Source organism: Chlamydotis macqueenii, chromosome 2, assembly GCF_036417535.1.
Source record: "Chlamydotis macqueenii isolate bChlMac1 chromosome 2, bChlMac1.mat, whole genome shotgun sequence".
Lineage (NCBI taxonomy): Eukaryota > Metazoa > Chordata > Aves > Otidiformes > Otididae > Chlamydotis > Chlamydotis macqueenii.
The window spans coordinates 38,062,968-38,085,000 of record NC_141557.1 but is presented as its reverse complement, the minus strand read 5'-3'; the positions used below and the strand labels follow the sequence as shown (position 1 = coordinate 38,085,000).

Sequence of the window (22,033 nt, the reverse complement as noted above, 5' to 3'; positions counted from 1 at the left end):
ACTTGTGCAGCCCACTCAGAAATTTAAGGGGTGACATCTATGGATTCTGAATATATGGTAACCCAAATATTGATCTTGTTACAGAAAGTGTAAAATGGAGGGAGCAAAAAGAGATAAAGAAGATCTTCTAGATCACCAAGGAATTCAGTAAAGTTTAAATACCAAATTTTTTAAAAAGCTTATTGTATTGCCATTGCTATATTGAAATAATAGTTGTAGATAACAGGGAATTTTCACATAGCTTTTCCATGTCTTGAGTTAGCTTGCCATAACATATAACATCTCCTTGTATCAATTACTGTAAACTAGTAAAGATCCCTACTGTTTTTGTTTTGTTTTGCTTCCTAAAGCCCCCTGCTGCTGTTGATTACACCTAGATCTGCTACTGATTGGAACTGTTAAAAGGCAAAGATAGTGTGGATGGTTTCTAAATCATTTAATTGTAGAACTAATAAGATGTTTTCACTGGGACCTAATAAACCAGATCATATTAATAAGTGTGTACACTGTCCGTGAAATTTCTGATTCCCTTTTCGTAATTTTTGTAGATAAGAATGTAAGACTCCTAAGCCTGGTGGGCACATGAGGTGTAAGTTTCTTTTTTTGAATAATATTACTGGATGTGGTTTTAAGAAAGAAGTGGGAGCATAAGCTATCCAAGAGCGTCATACAGTAGAGATTTTGCTTTCTGTGAGTTTTTACATTTTTAATTGTATGTAAATGTTGTGTGGGCATGTTGCATTGAATAGATAATTACATGAACAAGATATATTCAGTCTTATATTAATTCTGCTTTTTAAAATAGCTGTATAATACATATTGCACTTGGTGCATGTGAACCTTGAAAAATTGCTTCCTTAATACAGTAACGCTTGCCAAATACTGTCCAAAATTGGCGTAGAGCTATGTTGGCTTATGAAAGAACCTATTCTCCTTCAATGGTCTGTCAGTGTCCATTCAGCCTCTCACCTCTGGTAAGCTTGAAAAGTAACACATGAAAACATACAAGGAAGTCCTAAAATGAAGAATAAGGAAAATAGATCATTATTTATGAAAGTTAAAGTTTGAGTTGGTGGTTTTCCTATAATTGCTGTTACATGATTTTTAATGTCTAAAGTAAAGAATTTTCAAGAATAAAGGTGAGAATAATATTCAAAGAGGACAGGGCAAAAAAGGAGAGAGGGAGGGAGTCTAAAGCTACCTTAATGGCTTGTAAATCTACAGCAAAACTGATAATCCAATTCTGAGCATCCAGGAAATGATGCGGCAGAGCAGCTCTTGTATATCTAGGACGTTACACACAGTGGAGAAGTCCACTCATTGTGACTTGAGATTAACTCACTATTTCTTCCCACAGCTTTGCCAGATTTATTCCTCTTCCTACATCGATGTAATCCCTTCACGTGCTTTGGGTAAAGTAGCAGTAGGGACCAGCTGAATCTGCAGTTTCCAAATTGTTCTGCTCTTGTCAGTCCGATCAGCTAGCCTTGTCTTTGCCTAGTCGTACATTTCATCTCAATCAGCTTTGTCACTGTTACCTATATTTTAAAATACAGTTTGCATTTTACCGTTTTGTTACTTTTGCCTCTGACAGTGAGAACAAATTCTGTTTTCACTCGTATTGTTTTTGGCAGTTTATGAATCATTTTACTTTCTAGTTTCTTCGGTGTGAGCTGAATGCTGTAGGGTTTGAGTTCAGGGAAATTAAATTATTGTTCATAACAAGTGGTTTCTGACAATTTCTTCATTTGTGAAAGACTTTATTTTATGATCTGAGAGATAAGATCTTGCAACCTCTCCCCCCTTCCCCTTCCCTTTGTAGTAAAAGGAGTAGTGGTATTTATCCTGCAAAAGTAGCATTTTATGTATATATTACATTAACACACTCCCATATCCACATACATGCACATTTCTAGCTACTTAAATGCTGGGAGGAAGCAAAGGTTTGAAAAGTCATACCTTGTTATTCTGAGAACATAGTGAGGTGCTGGAGAAAAACAGTATCATGTAAAATTAAGTGTTTTTAAAAAAAAATTGTCCATACCTGATACACGCCATAGGTTCAGAATTGATGCTGGAAGGGACAGAGCTAATCTCAATATTGAATAATGAAGATTGTTCATTTATGTAGCACACACTGTTCATGGAATGTAAAGAGTTTATTAAAGTGTTAAACATTAGTTATTGAGTACATGTTCCCTACGAATTTTGGCTTTAAAAATCACGAGGCAGCATGATGCAACCTTGAAGAATAAAGGAGCCAGTTGTCCACTTTGCACTTTAGTAGACACTTAGTCCCCTTGACTGATTATCCACATTGATTATTTGATTTAAAAAGAATAACATAAAATTACATTGTTGTATCTAAAAAGCTTAGAATACAAGAGAAAAAAAATACTTATCTAAAGCAGATAGCTTTCCTTCTGTTTTTCTCTACTTTCTACACAGACAAATGCATTAGTGTAATGCTCATTTAATGTACTAATAGCTCCCAGGATCTGTTTCTCTTCTTTGGTCTGAGTTGTCTTAATCTTCTCCAGTTTATTTTTGCAGAGATCATTTTTTTGCCAGACTAAAGTGGGATAATAATTTTGAACCACATATTGTAGATAATTTATTCAATTTTTAAACGAAGATAAAAGATTTGAAAAATGGATTTCTGTAGAGTTTTCATTGACAGGTAAGATTGTGTCAGTCATTCTGTTTACAATTGGAAAAGTATTTTTGTGAACCACTTTCTTAATATTGTACTTGCTGGTCCCATAAAGGCCAGCAGTTGCTCTTGCAGATTATTCCTGTAACAAGATTCTGCAACTGGAATTTGGTTGTGTTAGTGTTGTGTTAGTGAATTACAATGTAATTTATCTCTGAACACATACCTACTGTATTGATAATGTGCAGTAGATTATCAGTAGAATTATTTTGAACTGAACCTGTGAAAAAGAACAGACATTGCTTTGTGTGGTTTTTTTCTCTTCTCTTCCTCCCTCATAAAGTATAAAAAATCCAAACCAAGCAACAAAAAAAACCCAAAAAAGCCCAAACAACCTAAAGAACAACACACAGCCCTCAAAAAACATCAACCCCAAGAAACTAAACGAAACAGCACAGCATATTTTAAGTATTTCATACTTGTTGCCATTTAAATTATTGGAATTTTTCTCTTTCCTGATACTTCATTGTAGTACATGAAAGTCTTTATAACTGCATACTGAAATCAAATAGGAGTGCTAACTGGAAGCTCTCATTGCACTTTTCAGAAAGCTTGCACTTAAGGTTTCCAGGTGCAGGGAAACAACAGCAGACCCTTTGTGCTTCTGCAAAGTAGTGTATTATTCTTTACCTTAACCCCTGGCAGCATCACCTCCATTGCTTTGAGTTGTCATCAACATCTCTATCAAAGTAAAACTCCAATGCATGTAGCAAGAAACGAAGCGTGTAGGGGAAAAACACAAAGGCTCTTGACTGAAATAGTTCTTTAACTGATTAACAGACAAGTGTGCATGTCAGAAAAACACACTTGTTTGCTGTGAGTATATGCAATAGCTGATGGGTAAAGAAACAGAAACCTTAATTGCTGCTTGCGTTTAGGTCACTGTTCATTCATTCATTCATTGCTGGAGCTATGAACTATTCATATGTTGCCACAGTATGTTACTTACACACGGCTGCTGGTGAAGGAAGTAAGAGCTAAGATGTTTCACAGACATCGACATCGGGGAGATTAACATGTCTGCTTCATTAATATATATGTGCATACATTAATGTTGAAATGTTGAAACTGTTTCAAATGAGATTAAAAACTCTCTCTCTTAAGGTCTGCTGCAGTCCTTAGAAACATTTAAATTTTTGGCATCAGCCTTGCCGGTTTCTTAACCATTTTACTTTTACTTTGCCAGTGGGGATACGAGTGCAGACAGAGTGCTCATCACTTGCCTGCTGCCTAGTTTTCTGTTGTTTTTCCTTAGCTAGGTCTGCTCTTTGTACTTGCTAGCCATCATTAAGCATATATGAATCTCTGTGGAGTGGCAGGCATGGATTCTGTGAGTGACATTTCTGGCAGTGTTTCCCTTGTACATGGCACCAGGCCTGATTTTCTGAAATTCTAAGCATCTATGATCCCCATTTGCTTCCGCTGAAGCTGTAGGTACTCTGTCCTTTTGGAAAGCGTGCTGCTCTGTGCTACATCTCAGGCAGTTAAGAGATGAGAAGGTCCTGGAAACTTGCTTAACACTCCTGTGACAGCCAGTTCTGTGTAGCAGCAAGAATCTCGCCTGCGTGAAGGCATTGCCTCTCCTGCTGTATGAGTTACAGATCCAATAATCTGCCCCTGTGAAACTAGGTTTGGAGATCAGTAGTGAATTGTTTAATAATGTTTATTGGAAGCTCTTTAAAAATATATTTGCAATGTATAAAACACTTTGATATATAGAAGCTCACATTCTAATAAGATTACATTAAGTATCCTAATAAGATCAAGGCTTGAAATTATGTTTTTCCGGATTTGAGTGATATAAATTAATTTTAGTTTAAACCAGTGTCAGTGCTCTTAGATGTTCATTATAAATACTGTTTGCAGTTTATGTGGGTCTGCATTTAAAAAAAAAAAAATCCATTCTCCTGTTAACACAAGAAGTGTTTTCTCTTCCTCTCCTTTCAGTATGCCAGTATGCTGCAGCTACAGATTATCAAGGCAATGCTGTAATTATTAAACTCAACCAGTAAATTATATAGAGAACAACAGTGGCTGAGCACTGAACTCTGCTGGCTCTGGCCTTTCACTTCTCATTTAAGTCTAGCCTACTATATAAAATTAATTCATTATTGTCAATTTAGATCCCTTGTGGAGGCTAATCCACATCACAAAGCCATTCTACACAAAAGTGAATTCTCTTTAGGAAGGCCTTACAAGTACGTGCAAACTAAAATATGCAGGAAACTTCCAGTACAGACTAAATAAATTGTTACTTATAATAACAGGCTGACTAGGGTGAAATGTGGGATTAGTTCAAAAAGAACCCCACAGTAGTAGTTCTGCTATGATTTCTGTTGGTTTGTCCATTCTACTTTTTATTTTATTCCTAATTCTGATTTCTCTGTAACCTATTGCACAAAAGTGTGGATCTAAAGGACTAACTAGATCTTTAGTTCTTCTGATGTTCAGTGTTAAAATTTGGTACATGAAGTCAGGGGAGAAGCTTGTCTAGTTTCAGCATCATGGTATTTCTCTTCTCCTTTAATGGTCTGTATGGAGATATCTTTTGGACTCAGATAAATTGTCCTCTAAGTGGACCACACTGGGGAAAGATATTAGCTGGTTTACGCCCAAGTACATGTACATATGTAACTAAATTATTTGGTTATAAATCACCCTTCTAGTTACACCACCTACTATTTGAGTCTGATACCTAAGATTATATTCAGGAACAGTGCATGTTCTTGGCGGCTACGGCTGAGAGAGGTTTGTGGTTTTCTAAAAATACATTACCATTTTAGTACACTAACATTTCTATTAGTGTTTCTATCAGATTTAATCATTTAAACATAAAATATTGTATTAAATTTCTTGTTTAGATGTTTAATGTTGTACTTCTTAAAATACACAACAGTTGGGAAAATTAGGAGTAACAGGAAAGTGTGATTGGCACTGATGAGTGGCTGGCATGAAGTGTGAGCTCCCCATCAAGAAGCAGGCTTCACATCAGCTCTCGCAACCCATGGCCTGCCTGGTTTTGTTTATGTCATTGTTTAGCTAAAGCATAGCTATCTTGGAGAAGGTAGATTTTTAGAACTTAGTGGCTATTTTTATTTCTTGCTATGTTTTAATTGACAGAAAGGAAAAGCTATCTCCTACTGGCAAAATTTACCTGGCTGAACCTGATAACCGTTCAAGTGCAGAACACGAAAAGCGTAACAACTCTAGAGAAGATCGGTTCCAGTTTTATGCTTAAATGTCAGCATTTTATGTGCAGTATAATAGCAGGGAGGAGTTGATTCATTGCATTTACCAATGACTGCCTAAGATTTCCCTCTGTCCTGTCCAAATACAACTGAGTATGTTTTTATGGATGCCTCAACATAAGAAAAAACAGTGCCTTTCACTGTCCACTTGGCAAGAAGCAGTAGATACAGTGTAAAATTAATTCTGTACTTGAATTTCTACAGTGTCAGGCATGGATCTTGTCAAATTCTTTACTACTTTGTTTGCTTAAAGATCTTATTCTGAGCTACAGAGCAAGAATAGTAATGACCTTCGAACTCAATTTTCCAATATTCGGTTTACACTGTAAGCTAGAAAAATCCACTTCAATTTCTTGAGTCCACATGACTCATTATCAAAAAAAAATTTTGTCGTAAATTTTTTGTGAATTTGTTATTGTTTCTTTTAAAAATTATTTCTTTTACAGTGTACAAGAAATAGTTTAATTCATATTTTTTCATTATAAGAGGCTAAGAATGTTAGCATTTGTGTCTCTATAAACATATTTAAAATTTCAAGTAGAGTTTAAATATTTATGAAAATATAAAAGGTAACTTAAAAATAATATGTTTGTCTTGGAAACTTGTGGCCAGTACTTACCTGCACACAGATTACTTTTGGGAAAAGAGAGGAGCATACTTACAGTCAGTTTTAATATTTTTAATGGTTTTCACATTTTACTTTGCAGATTATATAAAGCCTTCAAATATTAATATATATTCAAGATTAGGGATTTATAGACTTCTTTCGTTTACCATACATTGCTTGTCTGTGAAATTTTCATGGTCTTCCGATTCTTCTGAACCACAGTTATTGTGCATGCGGATAGACAGCTGATGCTGCTGCTAACTTTTCATGGCATAAATAAGTGAAACTCTTGGCCCAAAGATAGCAAAAGCCATTCACTTCTTTAAAAATAGCCTACAACTGAAGGCATATAAGCTCCAGGAAGAAAACACCCTTTTTTCTAACAGTTTCAATTTCATAGTTATTGATGTTCTGATATTGGAAGCATAATAAATATTCGTCCTTGTTGCATATATTTATTTTTCTGAGATCTTTAGCTTCTTTTTGAAATAAGCTCAATATTCCGTATAGGTAGTATTTCTGGTTGTAGATAATATATCTGAAAAAGTCATAGTGGTGGAATTATTTCAGTATTACATAATTTAGGAGGGGTTGTTTTTAAAGATTCTCTCTGGTTTATTTATGTCATTTAACTGTTGATCCAGTATTTATGTAAAGAAAGAATTTAAATTTATTCATTACTGTTTTCAGAAGTGCATTGGACATGACTCTCCTATCCTATAATGAGGCTTTTGTGTGATTTTGCACTGACACTTTGGAAAAGGCTTGATCATTATTCTACCCTTTCTTATCTTCCAGTGTGATACAGGGCATTACAAACGGAAAGCTTCCATATCAGAAAGCCATCAATAGAAATAGTGGATATTCTTGGCATGAACGTTACCTTACTTTACATATTTGGACTATTTCTTCAGTGCTTGTAAATTAAGGCTAGTTATTTTAATATGGTGCTTCTTCCTTTAAACATAGACAGTTTTTTTTTTTTCCTGAAGTAGATACTTAATAGCTATCCCACATGGAAAAAAAAATTCAAGGGTTTCAAGGAATAGCTGTAGCAATTGCAGGAGAAGTGTATAAATTACCATCTCTTTTGGGTTTTTTCCCCCTCTCAGTACAACTCTTACTATAATTAGCCGGCATTTAACAGCAAATGTTTGCTTTGGTTAAATTATTCAGAACATTTATTTTACTTGTCAAAGGTTAGATCAGGTTGTTGTTTGAACTGGTAATTAAATGCAGCCTAATACACTGTCATATTTATATGCACTATCAGCCCTGTTGCCTCCTTATTCTGTATAATTTTATAATGTTCAGAATTGACATTTAGACTTCCAACTAAAATCCTGTTTTCTTGAAAAAACCAAAGATTTTACTTCTGTGTTTCATTTTTCATGTGTACGCTTGAGAAAATAAGAATTAGAGTTGTTTGAAATATCGCAGCTATGGACTTTGTTGTCATGAAATTAGTGAAGGCCCTTTGAATATTTTTATTTGCATATGTCAGTAAGTCATTACACAACATCTGGTGTGTATTAATTATTTTTCAGGGATGAAGATGAGGTGGACAAGTGCAGACCTCTCCTTTACTAATTGAATACCTACAAGTCACAGTAACATGCAGTATATTTAAATTACATTCCCAAATCTTTACTGGAAATATGCATAGTACTGAAATATAGAAAGGTTCCTAAAATAATTATATAGTGAACTCAGATGAGCAAACAAAATTTAAAAGTCTCAAGGTCAGAACTTCTGAATCTAGAACAGCGGCCCTTGTACATGTACATTAGAGCACTGAGGCTGGCTATCCAGCCTGATAAAATCAGTAGGAGTTTTAGAGAAGTCAAAATTTAGTCTTCTGCAGTCTGTCATGACAAGTTCAGGAACTACTTTTCACACACTTATATTACACAGTTGTTTAATTGAATTGCCATATATATAATTATAGAATAGAATCATAGAATCATAGAATGGTTTGGGTTGAAAGGGACTTTTAAAGCTCAACTAGTCCAACCCATCTTCAACTAGATCAGGTTGCTCAGAGCCCTGTTCAACCAGGCCTTGAATGTTTCCATTTCAGCTATTTATGTTTATTTTCTCAGTCAAATCTGAAGAAAGAATAAATTATAGGGCTTTAAAAAAAACTTTTATGCTCATAAGCCTAATACTGTCCAGTATCTATGAAAGGAAGAAAGTTGCTGTCCAGTTAAAAAATAGTGGATCTTCAGCATTTCAGCAATCTTTTTTTTCCTGCCATGTGTAGACAAGTATTCTTGCCCTTTTCAGCGCATTTGGGTTGCAGCTTTTTTTTCATACAACTGATGTAGTGATATATATACTTTTCAACCTACCTTATTTCTCAGCATTTCTAAAATGTTGTTGTGGTTTTGTTTAGTGAGGGGGGGCCTAAGGTGGTAGCTTTTGAAAAATCCTACCTATTATATTCACAATACAGTCTTACAGTTCTATCAAATCAGAGCTACACTGATTTGTAGCCTTGTTAAGAAACAATTCAGACCTGATGGTAGTGAAATCCTAATCCACTGTTGTAGTCATCCTCCCAGACTGTATTATGTAGTTGCAAAAGCTGAGACAGGCATAAAAGCAGAACGTATAAACACTATGTTAAAAAAACAAAATCCACACCTTAGTTCCTGCACATGTAATCTCAGAGTAGCAGAACTGATTTTTTTTTTTTTTTTTTTTTTTTTAACCTTTTCCTCCTCGTAACTGTATTTTGTAATAATGCTGGCATGGGTCACCATGGGCCACAAGATAGAAAGATACAGTAAAAAGGGAGTTAAGTGTATTCTTGATTATAATTATAGCATTCCTAGTGTGACACTAAAGAAACTTGATGTATGGTGTTCAATTTGTTATTTTGCAGCTTGTTAAATTTTTATACTTCATGGTTGTAGGAGGTATCTAAAAACAAGAGAATATACTGTGCTCTTACAGAAATCATTTTGACCTCTAGGTAAAGTACATTTATTTGTGTATACATCATCTGAACTGTGAGCCGTTTTGATTGATGTAGTAGATTGCATATACAGATGGCATACAGAGGATCTAGGTTAGGGTAAAGTTCTGGGCTCTTTCATGATGGGCTATCTAAATATAAACTAGAATCAAAATTACTAAATTGATTTTAAGTTGTACAGAAGTGCCATGCAGGTGTAAGTCTTGGGATAGATCTGACAGACTATGTGTGCCTTTAATTCAGAAAACTGGTTTTAAGTTAAATAATTGCTGTGTTAATGTTTAAGAAGTATTCATACATCGTTTGCACCAAGACTACTACTGATGGAAATGCAAACCAGTGTAGTTGTTTCAGATGGTATCTTTAAGACCACTGATAGTATGAATCAGAAGAATTTTGACAGCACAGCACGTCTGTGAAAGTAGCCATTTGTAGGAAATAATAAGTTTAAAAGTTCAGCAAGTAATGTTAGAGTACAGATGAGGTCCAAAGCATTTTATCTGTGAACTGAGGAGCTTGGTGATCAAATGGTAGTTCGATCATGAAAGAAAGAACCCAACAAAACAAAAAACTCTGTTCTTTCCTGCACATCTCTTATGATCATTCCTGCTGCTGGCTTTGAGAAAAATAATGCAAACAGTTTTAATTAAAATGTTCTTTCGTCCTCTGCGTTACTTTTTAAGAGCCAGATTATGTGTATGTCTTTGGAAGGTAAGACCACTGTCTTCGTCTGCTGTTTCTAACATAGTGCAGTGAAAAAGCTCTGCTAAATACAGAGGCAATCTTGAATTTAAAGGAAGCCAGGAAATATTCTTTCTAGTAGGCTACCTTCATATAGATATACTAGATGACATTTTAAAGAAATAAATATTCATGTTAAAAATACCATATTCAGTTATTTGAATGGATGAGGGGAATCTTATGTGAGGTTATTTGGGAGAAAGAAAGATGACTTGGAGTAGCATAGTGAAGGAGTAATTTTCTGTCTTTTTAAATGATTTCATTTCAATTATCTTTCATGTTTTGGCTTCATTTCTGATAGGATGCTGTCAAAACCTCTAAACCAAAAATGACGAATAACATTATCTGTTTTTTTTTTTTTGTATTCAGTGGTTTGCTTATAAATGTGGCTGCTAAAACAGAACAGGATTTCCCTTTTTCTTCCACAGCAAAGAACAAGAACTTCCCAAGCGCAGGAGTTTGGATGAGTAGGCAGAGGATCTGGTGCCTGCCTGAGAAATCCTTAAGCTTCAAGCCTTCCTGGCAACAGGTGGAATTGCAATATGTGTTTGACAGAGAGTAGTCATCTCAGCTAGGCAATCTCTGTCTGTCACCTCTCCTTTGAAGAAATATCTGTCCTCTCGGTCAACTTTTTCCTCCTTTTCCATCAGGAAGCTAAGAACACCTGCTACTGCCATCTTATGTCTTCCTTTTAGGAGAAAAAGAAGGATGAATAATACATGACAGACCAAAATTTCAAAAGTAACTACTAATTTTAGGTGCCCCAAGATGCACAGCCGTACTATTAAGTAAGAAAGATAAGTGAGAACAGATCACGCCTATATTCTATATGCTTGGTTTCTTTCCATTTACTTTTGGATCCAGTTCAAAACTCTTATTTCGTTCTTTTTAATGCACTAAGTGGTTCATAGCCTGGCTGTTGTTAGGTCACTTCTCTACCTGAACTAGGTCACTTCTCTACCTCAACATTTACCAGAAATGCAACAACATAGCAAAAAGAACATTTTTCTAGGCTTTTGCGTGTGACTAGTTTAAGAATGAGATCATACATTCTGCAGTAGGAAAAAAAAATGTGAAAGGTACCTTTTCACAAATTGATGTGTCATGTGTTTGGAGAGAAAGAAAATAATAAAATTGATCAGAAGGACAGAAAAAATCCAAAAGAGTTGGAAGGAAGTATGTGAAAACAGCTATTTTGTCCAGGAGGATTAAAAGTGTTAATGTTATCATGATTTGTGTGTTAAATATTCTTTAAATTCATACTGGTTCATCGAACACAGGTAAGAAAACTGTCTGCAAAAACAATAGGAAAAAATTAATCAAGGAGATTTCTAACCATATCTTGTTTATGTCTGTTATATTTTTTTAATAAAATGAGCTTAAAAGCTTAGCCTCAAAGGTGTTGCAGGCTTTCTGTAAAGTATAATGACAGCTGTTGTTCCAGTATAATTCTTCAAATCTGTTCATTGTTTTGTGGGAATTCCATTTCCTTTTTGTTGGTTGCATACATCAAGACTTGGTATTCAGACAGCACTGGGAGATTGACTCATGTCATAGTGGTTGGTGAATTAGGGAGAGCACTCAACTAAGCCTAATGTATTTAGGAGCTGTCAATCTATTGTATTATCTATTAAAAATCAAAACGATTTAGAGAGTCCTGCCTGTTGTTCTGCTCTCATTCCCCAGAGCAGAAGAGCATATACAATTCTCAGGGCAACTGATCCCTTAGCCTACTAATTCTGGTCTTGTGTAAGAACTTGCCCTGCTGCTTATGTGTTGTCTGAGAATGTCATTCAAAACCAGGCTTTTGCTTCTTGCTGCGTAGTGTGTGCTGAGCCGCTTCTAAAGCAAAATAAACCCAGGCCTTACAGAATCAGAATGGTATGGGTTGGAAGAAACCTTAAAGATCATGTAGTTCCAACCCCGCTGCCATGGCCAGGGACACCTTCCACTAGACCGGGTTGCTCAAAGCCCCATCCAGCCTTGCCTTCAATCTGTTCCAGTGCCTCACTACCCTCAGAGTGAAGAATTTCTTCCTTACATCTTGTCTAAATCTACCCAAGCCATTACCCCTTGTCCTGTCACTATAGGCCCTTGTTAAAAGTCCTTCCCCAGTTTTCCTATAGGCCCCCTTTAGGTACTGGAAGGCTGCTGTGAGACTTAGGATAAAGCGAATAGAACTTGTTGGTGACAGATATTTCTGGTAAGACAAATTTACTGCCAAAAAAAAAAAGCTCTTTTAACTCGTAAACTGCAACTCACTTTATTAATATTTCCCCCTTTAAACTATGTATTTTGTCCTTATTTCTGAATTAATTTATGTTACGGATTCTTATTGTTACTGTAAATTTTAGGGTAAATTTCAAAGGTTCTGCAGAATCTAAATATTTTTTTTTTGTTCCTCTATAACCTTGCAAAGTACTGCTTTCCTACTTGCTGTTTAAGATCTGCATCTATTTCGGGTTTCAGGTGGTACAGCCAGTGTGTGTCTGATGTACCATGCTGCTTGTACTGGTGACTTCTATGCCTGTGTTTCACATGCTCTGGCAAGGAGCAGGGACTGCCCAGAAAATATTTTAGGAGGAATAAATGCCTCTAAGTAACAGCGCGTAATAGAAGTCATCGTGCTACAGTGGCCTTGCCTGCCTAGCTTCTCTGTGTCTGAAGACTTCAGCAAGACCACTTGTTCTCTCAACAGTTTGATGGGCATGTACAGGAAAGTGTAGAACATTTCATCCAGCTGTTCAAAAATGTGTATGGAAAATATGAAAGTGGGAAGGGATGGAAAAATAAGTTGTAACAGATAACACTGTATGAAGAGATCAAGTCAATAAAGAAGGAATTTTCTCCGATTTATAATATTACTAACCTTGGCAGAAATTAGTACCAAGAGTTCCTGAACACCAGAAAAAAAAGACATGCAGCAGGATGTGCTGAGCAGCGGAGTTCTCTGTCTGCCAAAGGAAGAACATGCCTTGTCATCTTTTTAGCAGCATGGAATACAGTGGTACATTCCTATTGAAAAAAAAACCTCAAGTAAAATGTTACTTATGGCGGTAGTGGTATCTTGGTATAAAGTGCTTTTATGTAGTCAACTGCCCGCTAAGGTTAGCAGGTTTCATCCATACCTTGTGTTTCCAAGTCTTAGGGGTTTCCTTTGCTTGGGGTATTTTATTTTATTTCATTTTAATTAGGTATTTGAAACTCACTACTTCCTAGGTATGAATAAGTATTCTCCAAAAATCCTGAGCCCCTAGAGTGGCTCCTAAGCACCCTGCTTTTGTTACTCCTGATGTGGCAGGGCTGAAGAGGAGCAATGTGAGCAGGCTGCACATGGCGTGAATGTTGTGCCTTGCCTAGAGTATGTCTTGAGACCGAGCATTTGGCTGTGAGAGGGAGCAGTCATGGGAAGCTTCAACGTACTTTTTACCAGGGGCAGCCCTACTCTGGAGCTTTTTTCCTCTGAGTATGGCTTTTAGACATACTCAAGTAAGCCGCTGCTCCCATTGGCAGAAGTAATGGGAAATCCTTGCAATTTGCGTTCATGAGACTGCAGCTGAATTAGATTTCAGATAGTACCTTGTCTTTGCTTTCCTCTTGCACCTGGTTTTCCTCTTGAGTTCACTTATCAGGACTGGATTGCATAGGCGAGCATGGGTTATGCTTCTTCACGTTGTGTAGAAACTTCGTTGTAAGATACGAAACAAATTCCATCTCTCTCTGCTCCTTTGAAAGTGCGTATGAAATTGTCCTTTTTCCTTAGCAAACGGGGCTCACATCAACTTTCTTTGTACCTCAGCATGAGACCGTGCTGCTTTAGCATCTGCATATCTAGGAGAGAAAACTAGAAGATAAATACTTGACGTAAATGCTTCTGTGTGTTCATGAACATGCTGGTGTTTCTATAAAAATTCTGTCAACTCCTGTAGGAAGCTGTTTTCTAAAAATAGTGAAAGAATAAGGCTGAATCCTAGATTAATTGCTTACTACTTTAAAGCTGTGATATCCTAGAAACTTATTGCATTGAATACACTTTTAGTGTCTAAGCTAGTTACTATCATTTTGGGTAAGGCTGCAGGCTAAGCTACCATTTTTTCCAGTTCACTGTTTTGATGATTTCTTTCAGTCTTGACATTCTTTGGCCCTTTGAGTTACATATGTATTACTAAAACATAAAGTGTGCAGCATAGCATGGTGCCTGTGTGTTCCTGAAAGTAAAACTCTTAAATACTTAAAAGCAGTCATTTCCATACCATAAACAGCAGTAAACTACTTTAATCTCTTAAAGCTTTGTCCTTCCAAAGATAGTTAATTTACACTATATTGAATTGTTTTGTAACCAGGTAGATAAAATATGTTTTAAAGTAAAATAGACAAGGGATTTATTTCATTTAATAGGTTTTGAATTGTTTGAACATGAATAGTTTTCACCCCTCTAAATTACTGTAAGAAAAGGGAGGCAGTTCATTGTTGAATGGTGTCAAGATTTGAAATGTTACTGCATTTTCACCTCTTCTTCTCTCCCATCTTCCTTTCATTACAGTAAAACATTAAGTTTCTTTCGGTCTTATGTCATAGGTTATAGTTTCTAGGCTCTTACTAGATTTTACTGGTCTTCTCTGGACTGTGCCAGCTGGTGCTGTCCTCCTGTGCTACCTAAGATGGATACACTAATTCAGCTCAGGCCTTAGCAGCATCAGATGATAGGAGGAGATTTACACATCTCATTTTGATCAGCTTGTTTTGACTACAAGGAACCTTTCTTTATTTGAGGCTTCAGTTGAAAGGAAGTACGGTAGAAATACAGCAACATAACATTTTCACAGCTGCTGCAGATCCTGGGGGTGCGAGGAGCATTCAGGGCACAGGCTACGTTTAGCTATTGATTCTGGATCTTTTTTTATTTTGCTGGTATTTTTTTCTTCTTTGAAATCAATGTTAAATCAAAGTTATGTTCTCTGAACAGCCTCATTGTGGAGTGGTCACATTAGCCTGCATGAAAAATAGGTACTTTTTTTTTTTTTGTTGAGGGTGTGGGTTTCAGGTTATTTTAGGAAATGCAAACTGAAAAATTGAGACTGGCTTTGACTATTGTGTCTTTTTTTTTTTTTTTTTCTTTTTTTTCTTGAGAGGAGACCCTACTGAACATATAACTGTAATATTGGGAATTTAAGATGGTTGATGCTGTTTATACTTTAATTGTCACCATTTTCAACGCAGAAGAGAGAGATTGTTTCACTGGAAATGTCAAATGTCACTATTCATAGCATTAGACCTTGGGAAACATTGTTGACAAGGTTGGTTGGCTGTGGGTATTGAATGTAGTGGTCAGTGTTACATACATATTTCAATCCTTTCTGCTTTGTTCAAGTTTTTCTCCCTTAGTCAAGCTAGTATTTCTTAAGAATCATGTAGCCTCAAGAAAACTGAAAGCTAGCAATGATGTGAACTTGTTCCCTGCATATAACAAACATGTGGAAGATTTCCTGTCTTCCTAATTAACAGAATATAAAATGTATACTTATGATAAAGTTTTGTGTTTTTTTTTTCTTTTGTAACTCCTAGCATTAGAAAGTTTTTAGCTATCATGTGAATTGCCAAGCGAATACATTGTCATGGTCCCAGGCTATTTGTGTTGTTTCTTATCCCTGACATTTTCATTCACTAGTGAATTCATACTTTGCATGTTTAAGTACTGGTAAGACATGAAAATTGTAGGGTTAAATCTGTAGACAGTGCTTTAAAGCTCCTATGATAATTGTTCTTAGGTATGTATTCCTTTACTGTGGCTCTTGAGACAACTATTTAATAGACAACATTTGAATAATACAAATGTGCGGTTGGTAAAAATGGATTAGGGTTTCAGGGTGGTACCAATGGGTGATATTTAATATTGAATGACATGTATTAAGACAAATGCTTTTATATATAATTTATTTGCCATTGTAAATGCATTTATCTTGTGAGATACAGACCCCCTGTTGCCACATGAAGTATTCTGGAAAGGTTTGGAGTAAATAAATAATAAAACCACTTTGATATACAATCTAACAATATTAAATATTAAGACTTTCACATGATTGATTTTAATACTTAATTAACTTATTTAAAGTCCAATGTAACTCTATTTTTGTATTAAAGATCAGACACGCAGAAGTTAAAATGCAAGCAATGTTATTAAATGGGACAAAATTAATTGCATTTCATGATCATCAGACTCCCTGGCTGTTAACCTGTCCATCAGTGGTATGATCTTGTTTGTTTTGTTCTGGACCCCAGCTGATGTTAATGTTAATCTGCTCTACCATGTCAGTCCATTTTTATGTTTGCATCATTCTATTTTAATGATACATAATCTGATACCTTTTATAAAAGAAAACAGACTCACTTTATGCTATCCAAAGTTTGTCAGATTGTGCATTTTTCTTCTGAGTTAGTAAGTGTTCCTCCTAGGGCATGTTTCTTCAGTGAGGGGAGGCAACATCTGGAAACGGCTGAGTAGAAACCTTAGCTAGTTTTAAACTGGTTGAGGGTGAGGGGAGCTTGTTGGGTTTGGTGGGTTTTTGTTGTGTTGGGTTTGGTTTTTGTTTGGGGGGGGGTGTGTTTGTTTTTTTGAGGCACTTGAACTTTGATCTTCTGTATTTAAGTGGAGATGGTGGTAGTAAAGGGCTCAGGAGATGGAGGGCAGAAGAGCTCAGTGGTCTGGTGGTCCATGTAAAAATCACTCACAGAGCAAGGAATGAAGCAGTGAATATTGCAGGTTGGAACAAAATTTTCAAAAATGCCAATTAATGAGTGTCTTAGTAAAAAGTATCCAGCCTGAAACATACCAAACAGCCCTCATTTTCCAAAATTGATGCTTAGGAGTGTCTCCTGATCATCCCTCTATTCAGAGAAAGCATGACTTCTTTTTTTTTTTTTTTTTTTTACTTTTTTTTTTTCTTTAGCATTTTAGGAGTAATAATTCAAGGCCCAGGAGATATGGCCAGTGAAAGAAAACCCAGAGCCTGAGTCCTTATCTAGATTATTTGCAAGTCATCTGTACCTCATTGCTTCAGATAAACACAATACATGTTTATTCTCCTAACACTTAATTCCTTATCTACTTTAAAATGTTTTCACATTCTGGAGAATCCTCACTACTGTGTGCTAACATGCTTGATTACTTCATAAGCTGCAAATGAGGGGCAGAATTGTGAACCCTCATAACATGATGCTGTCAAACTTAACAAAACATGCGTAAGACCATTACCACATCAGAGATTTGCTTTTAGTCAGGTTGTTTTAATCAATTTGACTTCACAGGGCAGCTAATTTATCACTTAGCTAAACAAGTATTTCCTCTACTTGTCATCAATTTGAGTAATTAAAATGGTAAACTTTGCTATATGGCATGAAATAAAGGCCCAAAGATAATTTGGAGAAGGTGGTTGATACAGTCTAATAGAATGAATGTGAAATATTCAATATTTAAATATTGAATATTTAAATACTTTGGTACGCTTCAGTAGTTTTCAGAAATGTCATATTCTGGTGGCTTTGCTGGTACTGATATAAACCGATTTTTATTTTTAGCATATCTGAGATTAAACGGCGTTGTTCAGCTTCTTCCTCAATATTAGTGGGTTTTCTTTTTCCTTTTTTTAAGCATAAAATGTTTTGCTTTTTTCTTGATCATTTGGAGGTAAGAGGATGTCAAAGAGCAAGAGCGGGGCAAGTGCTACTATTTGTGCAGTTCTTCTGCCCTTGAGTACCTCCTCAAGCCTGCAGATCCTCTCCTCTCATTTCACCAGTGGGGGACGGGAAGAGAGGGGAAATGGATGTTTTAAAAGCTCAGAACTGCCGAGTTGTTTTTCACTGACGCGGGTACACCTTCAAAATATTCTTTGAGAAACTGATTATCTTTTCTAATTTTGCCCAAAGAATATGAATACTCTTCACATCTTAACCATTAATTTTGATATGTTTTGGTGTGTTTTGTAGGTTGAATAAATCATTTTTTAAAGTCTGTATAAACACTGATGATTAAGGGAAAGCTTTTAGATGAGGTGTTTTTAGGTTTTTTTAATGGAAATAATGTAGTAACTATTTTTGAAACAATGCTTGTTATCCATAAACTGCTCCTTTGAATACTGAATATTTGTATTCAGTATCTGTTGCAAGTGAAGAGGTACATGAATGTCTTATGACTTGAAATAAGGTACAATATTCATGTTCAACTGTGCTGTGTTTTGTTTATGAAATACTGATTTTAAGTTTATCAAAATTTCCGCAATTAGGGTAGTCTTGCCACTTGTTTTTCTGGTAGTGAATAGACTCACTACTGAAAGAACTGCATAATTTTTTTTAACTTTTCATCTTCTAACAGGACGTTCATTATAATCGGTTTATCATATGAACATTTATTATAATCTTATTACAGGTGACTCTGCTGTTTTGTACAGTTCTGGTTACAGTGATATACTTCTATGTTTGTGTAATACATGGTTTTGCAGTGTTTTGCCCAACTCTGGTCCAAATGTGACTGGTGCTTCACTGGCAGTTCAGCTAATGATAGCGTATCTCACTTAGACTTTTATCTTTGTCTTGTATTTCTGGCTAGCTAGATAAGACTTATGCACATTAATAGATGAAGTATGGCTTAGTTGAGGCTGTTGTTACTGACAGTCTGGTGAAGAAGTGGTTTTCATTCTGAATGTTTAAAGTATTATTCTTTTTAAGCATTTTAAACTCACTGGCTTGTGAGTTTAAAGGAAGAATGGCAATGTTGATGAAGGCATAACTGTGTAAGAAAGACTAATATATGCCAAGAAGTGGTAAAAATAATATCATCTATTAGAGCAGCTAATACAGAAGGCAAAAATTTGTAAACTTTCAGGTGTACAAATCTCATATCTAAAAAAGAAGCAATAGAATTCAAAGCTAAGTACTCACTGAGAACAAGAAAAGTTCTCTGAATTTGAATGGGAATGTTAAATCAGACCATAAAATACAACAGGTAGTTGATCCCTGCTGTGTGGAAGGAGGTTGGATATTAGTAAACATTAGTAAAATTTTTCCTAATGGAAACAGGTAGATATTTTATGACCTATGGCATATGGAGGTCATCATGGGAAGGGAGGATGACGTGCTATGAGCAAGTATCTCCACAGAGTCCTTTTAGTCCAGTGGAGTTCTGTGTTGGAGTCCATAAGCCTGCCTTTCAGAGGATTTTTGGTGGCCTTCGTTGAGCACCTGGGCTGACAGGTCGCAGACGTACTGACAAGCTGCCTTCACTGTTGCCGAAAAGCAGGCTGGATTCACTCCACAGGCATTGTTCGGTGGGGAGCAGACCTGTGATGGTGTCCTCGGTGGAGGCACAGCAGAGCAGCTGAGCCCTGCGCCGGGGCCATGCCACAGCAGAGCTTTACTACTGCAAGTGAGGGCTCCCCTGAACGAGGAGTTCATCTGCCTGTCTTTTACTTGGGCTCGTGGTTGGGTTAGTGTCTTTCTTCATTCACCTAACTAGGTAAATGTTACATATGCAGCCTTAATTATTTTTTTCATGTATATTAAAGAACAGTCGAACTCCCAGTGCTGGGAAGGGTGCCCGGTCTTCGGGTTTTTAGCCCTTCATCTTTGGAGGGGAAAAAAAAAGTAGGAGTAGATAAGAGTAAATTTTAGCTTAGACTGCAACATTAGGGTTTAACAAGATAGCCAGTATCAAGTGCTGTAACCTGATAATCGAATTTCAGAATTTTATAACATTTTTATTGGTAAACATGGAGAATGTTTTTAAATTGCATCTTATTTAATATGAACAATATGTTATAGGCCATTACAAATCAACCACAAACCTGTAAAGAATTAATCTGTCTGAGCAAGATCGCAAGTGTGATCATAATTGTTTAATAGTTCTCTTTGCTCTTTGTTAAAAGAGCTGAAAAGAACTTAAGTATAAAACTGTAAAGAAAATTGCTTGGACTAAGGAGTGACAAGACTAATAGGTAGTGATATTTTTTTTAACACTAATCAAATACATCCGTAAACAAACAGAAGTAACTAATTAAATCAGTGTGTGAGTATCAAAAGTAAATCTATTCAGCTGTTTAAAACTACTCTAACCGTCTGTAAAGTAAATTATAGCTCTTATATGTTGTAAAGGGGAGTATTTTAAAAAAGAGAAGGTGGATACAGAACAGAAGAATACGAAGAACAAATGTACTAAAGCTAATTTCACACTGTGTCATGGATGTAAGAGAATGTAAGTCTTGAAGCATATTGTGTCTTAACTAAGTGGTGGCTGCTAAAACTGCAAAGGCCGGTGAGGTTGTTTTGTGCATGGTTCTCAGTCTGAAAGGCAGTCAGCTTGTGCCTTGGTTAGATCATATAGCAATGTCTGAAGGACCATAAAAATAAAAAGTTAAACTCTGGCAGCGCAGTTCAAAATAAGCTTGCAATTTTTGTGAAGACAAAATCAACAGATTAGTACAAAGGTAATTACAGTGATATAGCAAAGGCAACAAGAGAAGCAACTAAAATTCCAGCAGGAGAAAATAATAAATGTATCTTTCTGCAAAGTGCCTTTTTTAAAAAAGTAAATTATTTCAAATTTTTCATTTATTTATGTAAGATATCGGGTAGTTATAAAAATCTCTCTATATTATGTAGCCATAAGATTGCAAGTAAACATTCAAATGTTACTTAAGTGGCTAGCAAGTTTATAAATGTTTTTCTTCAAGTTACCATTCATGCATTTTTCATTATTATGGTTTATAAATTGCATAGGAAACACATGTCTACTTGTGATCATAATACGTTTTGTTGAGCTAGTGCAAAGAGTTGAAAAATTGCCTTGAAGGCAATTCTGTGTTTTAGTGGTGTGTTCTATCATATGGCTGCATGATTGTAATAATTTGATATAAGTGTACCAATGCAAAAGCAGGCGTTCCTACCTTTCCTCAGTTCCTGGATCCTTGTTCCCCAGAGCTTCAGATCATAGAATCTTTAAGGTTGGAAAAGATCAAGTCCAACCGCCAGATGTTCTCTTCTCGCTAAAAAGTAGTGAGAGATAATGGTGCGATAGTAAGTGTAAAAAAAACCTCAGATGGCAGTCGTAGGTAGCTACTTAGTGTGTTTGGGCGAATCAGATCGATTTGGCTGGCATAGTTCTTTTGAATTGCAAGTTAATAAATTGCTGTACAGTGACAAAAATGCAGTCTTGACAAGCATACTCTTGCACTGTTAATGCACTGGAAATACCGTTTTTTCCTTTTTACTGCTCTGACCATAACATCATCTGCTTTTCACCCTTTTATTGGCATTCTCTTATTCGTTGTAGGCAATATTAGCTTCCAGCACTCCTCACATGAACTTCTAACTTAGTTCTTGTCCACTTACATGATAGTGATTTGAATGCCATTCAGCCTGTGATGATGAACCTGCATCACCTACTTCTTGGGTTTTCGATTTTGTGGTTTTTTTCTCTTTTGCCCTTCATTTTTGGAAGAACTTACTTGTAATAATTCACTAACTAGGTAAATATGTTTCTTCAAATGCTTCCTCAACACAAATTTCTGGAAGGATGGTATAAATCTTGATAAAACCAAAATCACCTACCATACCAGTCAGTATGATCTCATTCTCTCTTTTTTTGCATGTGTTTGCATCCTTCTCTCTGTTGTCTTATACTTGACCTATGATTTCTGAAAAAGTAGTAGTTAAAATGAGTTTTTTCTACAATAAGAGCTCCTGGGTCCTAAAGA

The 22,033-nt window shown here is 35.9% G+C and overlaps 1 protein-coding gene across 4 annotated transcripts in view; it reads left to right on the top strand.

Annotated features, from left to right (window-relative positions):
* The window catches only part of TBC1D5 (TBC1 domain family member 5), a 325,821-nt gene that overhangs the window by 106,026 nt on the left and 197,762 nt on the right, over positions 1-22,033 (top strand). The gene's annotated exons all lie outside the window — the stretch shown is intronic.